Source organism: Chelonia mydas, chromosome 8 (genome assembly GCF_015237465.2).
Source record: "Chelonia mydas isolate rCheMyd1 chromosome 8, rCheMyd1.pri.v2, whole genome shotgun sequence".
Classification (NCBI taxonomy): domain Eukaryota; kingdom Metazoa; phylum Chordata; order Testudines; family Cheloniidae; genus Chelonia; species Chelonia mydas.
Window position 1 is genome coordinate 69,252,003 of NC_057854.1, and position 6,488 is coordinate 69,258,490.

Below are 6,488 nucleotides of genomic sequence, written 5' to 3' on the forward strand. Positions count from 1 at the left end.
TCAAGGTGGTATCCAAATTTAATTCCATTCCTACTTTCTGGCAATGCAGCCATCTCTCAGCCTGGTGTGGAGAGAATATGATGTTATTAATATTCATGTATTAAAATATTATTACAATGGAATGAAGCTCACATTTTCACACCAAATGGTTAAATATCTTTCTTTGCAATATAAATTTCAAATTTGTATTTAAATTTAAATTAGAGGATTTTACTTCATTACTTTACATATCCAGTCCTTGATATCTTTTGCCATTCCTGGCCAATAGTAGTCTGATGTCAGTGCAATTCTTGTTTTGACTATTCCTTGATGTCCACAAATTGGACTGTTCAAAAGTCCATTCAAACCATTGTAAGGCTTGTTACATGGTGTGCATAACTTCAACCTTTCTACCGCTTGCAGAATGGAAATGTGTTGGATGGAGATGTGTTGATGACATCATGTTGCAGTTAAGCAATTAGCTCATAGTTTTTAAAGTATCTATATAAAAAGATGTCTGTATACAGTATGAACTGTGATGTCTTGAGTACAAGAGAGGGAAGAATTTTACTATAGGGTTGTAATTGGATGTTGAAAATTCTTAAAATTAGAAATCATTGCTCAGTGAAAACGTATGGATTATTATTGCTGTTTGTGGATACAATGCTAGCCTGATTCAGAAATAAAGTTGAATTATAGCATATTTTGGTAATATTTTAATGTCATTTGTCATGCAACTGATGCAAATACATTTCTTAGAGTAGCTAAATATGTAGTAAATGAGATTTTTGTGGGATGCATGCTACACTTTTTAATGTAATAATGTCATAGAATGCGATGAAATCTTCAGTACATAAATGATGGGCCTGATCCTGCACCACCGGGGTTGTTTGGAGCGTTACCATTAACTTCAATGGGACTAGGATTAGTATTGCCGATTTTCTTTCAATATCCCACAAAATTTCCTTTGCTACATAATATAAATAAAATCTGCCCATATGCAATCAATGGAGATCAATTTGAATTTCAGTTAATTAGGTCACATATAACATTTTAACCAAATCATAGTTACTGGGGACAGGAAATATAACAGCACAAAAATAATATGAATTTTGAAAATATACAGGATATTGGATTATGTGTTAAGAAAACAGAATATTTACTGAAACCCCTCCTTTATCTTCCACATTGATGTTTATTACGGTGTGGGGTTTTCCCTTAGTACTGCTTTTTGGAAAAAACAGAGTATGCTGTAATTCAAACGAATCTGTGAGAAACAATAAACTCATGTGTACACATTTCAATATTGTGATAAGATCACAAGCATGAAATACATTTACAAAGCACAAAGTGACTTCAGAGATGTTTTGTTTAATGTCCTTGACCATTTGGAGCTTGATGTACTCAGCCAGGGAGGACCTAAATCTTTGGGTACACAGGATTTCTACTAATGGGCTCACAGAGGGTTGAAAGATAAGCTGTCCTGGCAGGATAGTTATTTCACTGGAGAATTGTAAGTGGAGACACTTGAGGTAAGCAAGACAGGTAAGTAAGGACAGGAGTGTATCCTATCTGGGTTGACAAATCCCACCTTATATCACAGTAAAACTGAGGTACCTTATCTCCATTAAATTTGTAGCTAAAAATCTTAAGTGGCACTTTAGTTTTAAACAAGCTGCCTAGGCAAGGTCATCACAATACCTTTGAGATATTCCTTGGTAAAACAAAACAAACTTTTTTGAGCAGTAAGGACCAGACTCAGAGACTTCTGTCTTTTCAGGACTTTTTAGAAAGCATTCAATGGAGTTGAACACTTGGGCTATTGTACGTAAAACAAGCAGTGAAGGTTTTAGTATTCCTTTATTGGTCCCTTTCCAGTTCAGAGTAAGTCACACAGTTTCTTAGTAAAGAAACATTTAATGTACACAAAACACTGAAAATAGTGTAAACATTATAAATAGTATTCAGAATACTTATGAATTCTCTTTGAACACAAACTATTAGACAGAAAATCTTCTATAGTTCTTTATATAGAATTCCCCTCTTTTTGTACACATGCTGAACAACAGTGTTTCAATACAAAAATGTAAATTTAGTGCTTTGGTACACACATGTCAGCAGGTTGCCTTCTGATCTTACTTCAGAGACTTTTTCTCAGGCCTTTTCCTCACTGCTAAAAGTCAAGTGCCTTGTCCCCACTGCATTGTTACTTCAGAATAGCTCACAGACCTAAGGCTTTATAATGTAGCCCTAACACCGCAGTGTACGCACCTGGTTTCTTCAAATCTTGATAAGGACATCAGCTCCTTCTTTTCAAAATAATTCTGTGTTGTTGGCAAACCCAGCCCTCACAGCAGACACATGCTTGATCTTCCAGTGATGAGCCATGATGTTTGAGGGCTGTCTTGAACTAATATATGTATGACATTTTCCCTCTTGAGAGCTGATTTGCTTAGCTATCAGGTGAGTAACAGGGAGTGACCAGCCAGGTAGATTACCCACAATGGAAACTACCTATACAGCTTCAGAAAAAAGCACAGAGCATGTCTAGGAACTGCCACACCCTATTTGTGGATGTTTTGGGGCCAGATGATATCCCTGCATTCTGCAGGTGTGCAGAGACACAATATTTTTGGGCAAACTTTTTGGCCCAAGGGCCACATCTGGGTATGGAAATTGTATGGCTGGGTATGGAAATTGTATGGCAGGCCATGAATGCTCACGAAATTAGGGGTTGGGGTGTGGGAGGGGGTGAGGGCTCTGGGAGGGGGTGAGGGCTCTGGCTGGGAGTACAGGCGCTGGGGTGGGGCCAAAAATTAGGAGTTCAGGGTGCAGGAGGGGGCTCTGGGCTGGGGCAGCTGTTGGGGTGCGAGCGTGGGCTCCAACTCGGGGTGCAGGCTCTGGGATGGGGCTAGGGATGAGGGGTTGGGGGTGCAGAAGAGTGCTCCGGGCTGGGACCGAGGGGTTTGGCAGGTGGGAAGGGGATCAGGGCTGGGGCCTGGGAGGGGGTCATGGGTGCAGGCTCCAGTCAGCACTTACCTCAAGCAGCTCCCAGAAGCAGCGGCATGTCCCCCTCTGGCTCCTACACGGAGGCACAACCAGGCGGCTCTATGTGCTGTCCTGTCCACAAGTGCCACCTCTTCAGCTCCCATTGGCTGCAGTTCCCAGCCAACGGGAGCTGCGGGGACGACGGTTGGGGCGGGGTCAATGTGTGGAGCCCCCTGGCTTCCCCTATGCATAGGAGCCGGGTGGGATATGCTGTTGCTTCCAGGAGCCGTGCGGAGCCCTGGCACACATAGGGCAGGGCAAGCCCCAGATCCCGCTCCCCAGCGGGAGCTCAAGGACTGGATTAAAACATCTGAAGGGCCGGATGTGGCCCCCGGGCCGTAGTTTTCCCACCCCTGTTGTAGTGTTATAAGTGAGCTGAAAACATCTTTATTTCAGCCTGTCAAAATGTGTCTTCACACCTTTGTGGCTAGCACAGTCATGAACTCATAAATATTACTATTACAACATAAGAAAGGTAAAAGAGACAATACTATGTTTGTAAATTAAATTTTCCTAAGAGAACACTGAGTAAAAGGAAAGGTTTAAATGTGGGACTAGCAACAACGTGTGTTTTTTTACCATGGTTAACTAAAATGCATTAGCTACCGCACTGTAAAAATGTAATGGGAGACAAGGCACTTTAGTTTTACCAAAAAGTAAAGTAGATGAGGTCAGCACTATGCTCCTGCCCAACCAATGCAAAGGAGTAACAGAACAATTCATTTAAAAAAATATATTGATTTGGCAGTGCAAAATAGTAAACTAGTCGGTTTGAAGAACATCACTGAAATGTATCAGAGCAAAGGTATGTATCATATGTAAAAAGCAATAACTGTAAAGTATGCACTCCAAAATGTAAACAATTCATAGAAAAATCAATATCTATGTATGCAGCAAATGAAAAAATAGGCGAATAAAGCATGTGCTTCAGTGGTTGCGGGATTGGGAATTACTTACAGAAATAAGGATGTTTTATAACTTTTCAGTTAAGGGCAGGGGGGGTGGGGAGCCCAAACCAGTATTGACTGTTATAAGACTGTACAATTGTTTTAGGTATATGGATTCTTTGGGAGAGACAACAGCAAAAGTATAAGGCGAGGCCCAGAGCCACAAAGGTATTTCAGCTCTTAACTTCAGCAGAAGTTAGGAGCCTAAATGCCTTGTGGATCTGATCCTAAAGGCTCAAGAAGGCAAAAAGAAACCAAAATTATGTATTTCTTTTTTTTAATGTTATGACTTTTGAGTGTATAACTCACGATTTTTGAATTCTTGTGCTTGCCAAGCTCCCTTGGGGTTGTAGATCTATGTTCAGCGAAAATTACAGTAGATATTTACCTTTGAGAAGGAGTTCATAGGATATATTATACTGCCCTTAGAGAATATTTGGGGACAAACTTCTAGACAAAAAAAGCACTAAGGTGTTGGATTGAGAGATAAAGTAACAGGTGAGAAAGGCCATCTCGATTGGCGGATCAAATAAAACTCTGAAGAAGTTTTGACACTCACCCAGTAAATCAGTCAGCCTTGAAGTCACATGGTACAAAAGAATAACTGCTCTATTTAAAAAAAATTAGAATTAAAAATTACAATAGCACAATAAAAACATAGGAAGAAACACATTGATATGCCATTACTAAAACTACAGCAACTATTAATATTTTCAGTGATTATCTATTAAAATATAAATTAAATAGCACAATGACATCCATCTACACAAGGTTAATGAAGGTAAATGATTAAGTGCTAAGAATAATGAGAGTAATAAAATAACATTTTAAAAAGTAAACAATGAAAAGGAGTGAAATTACATTTACAATGGATTGCAAGAAAGGGAGTCCAGTTCAGGAAATCAGAAAAGGAGAAAAAACAAATTTGTTAACTGCTATGAGGCTTTACATGGGCATATAAACTGCTATGGGACTCTTTTCAATATGTAAAACATGTATGACACTTTTTGGGGGGAGAGTGTGTAAAATATTTCACTGAATCAAGTCTCCTTCCTGGCTGCTGAGATGTACCATCCTGTGGGGGTGAGAGGAAGCCCTTCTGCTACCCAGCTTCTGTTTTTGCAACCACTGCAGATGGCTCACCTCATTTCTGGTAACCTTTACCCTCTCCCTGTCTGAGGTTTTGCCCCTTTTCCACTGTCTGGCAGCACATCTGCCTGTTCTTAACTGCAGCTCCTTTCTCGCGCCCCTGGTTTTGCCTCTGGGCCCCTCTTTTCCTTGCCTCCAACTGCTGACCCTCCTGGGCATTCAATTTGCCGCCTTGCACCAATTCTGCCCATCCCTCCCTTCTAATTTGCCCCTGTCCCCTTTTAAGCCCCTACTGTTAAGCCCAAGAGAGGGCAGCGTAAGGGTAGTCACTTCAGCAGCTGTTACAGAGCTTGCTCAAAATAGCAAAACCTTAGATTATATCAAGCAGTAAAATATGATGTTATACCAACTCTGGGGTATATGATGTTACACCCACTCACTCCACCAGCTTAGAGTCACATTTTATCCCATCTACAGTGTGGTGCCTGGCTTCTGTGCCCAGAGACATCATTTATCTCTCTGTCTTTAGAACAGATTTCTCTGTGTGTGTTTACTGTAAGAACAGCCTTAGTGTGTGACTATTAATACACATTTCCCAGACCTGAAGAAGAGCTCTCTAAGTTTAAAAGCTTGTCACTCTCTCACCAAGAGAAGTTTGTACAATAAAAGATATTACCTCACCCACTTTGTCTCTCAATTAATAAACAAGACTGTTTAAAAAACAAAACTAGGTTCAAAAGCATGTTCCAGCATCCTACTTATTGTCACCCCCCACTAGCTAGTCCAGAATAAACTCTCTCGGGCCAAAAAAAAAAAAAAGATGTGATGTTTTATAGTAATGTCTTTATGGATACACTCCTGTGAGTCACTGTGGACCTGAATGACCTCTCACTTACACCTGTGCCAATCAGGAGTAACTTAACTGAAGCCAATAGAGCTATCATACACTGGAGAATCAAGCTCCATGTGAATAAGAGGAACAAGCTAATTCAAGGCTTCTGTAAGTAACTGGTTGTATTGGAAGATAAAGATTTTTTTTAAAAAAAGCTATTTATGAAGGTTGGAGAAATGAGGAGCATAGCTTAATCACAGAAAATGCCTTTGGTGGCATTGGTAATATGCACTGTTGTTTTAGATGCAACTTCTTTATTTCATTAAGCAATCTGTGACAATTTTTACTTGTTTATAACATCCCAAAGTACAGAAATGACAAATAAATCATACAATCCTATAGCAAACAATTACTTGAGGCTTAAAAAGTTCAGCTAAATAATTAATTCATTTTGATGTAAGGAATTATGCTCTCAAACATAGAATTTGCTGAAAAAACCTCATTGTTTTCAATATTGCCAAATAAAGTCAGTGACACTAATTGCATAAGTAGAAATTATAGTTTTATGTATTTTACAAAAAATCATAAATTAA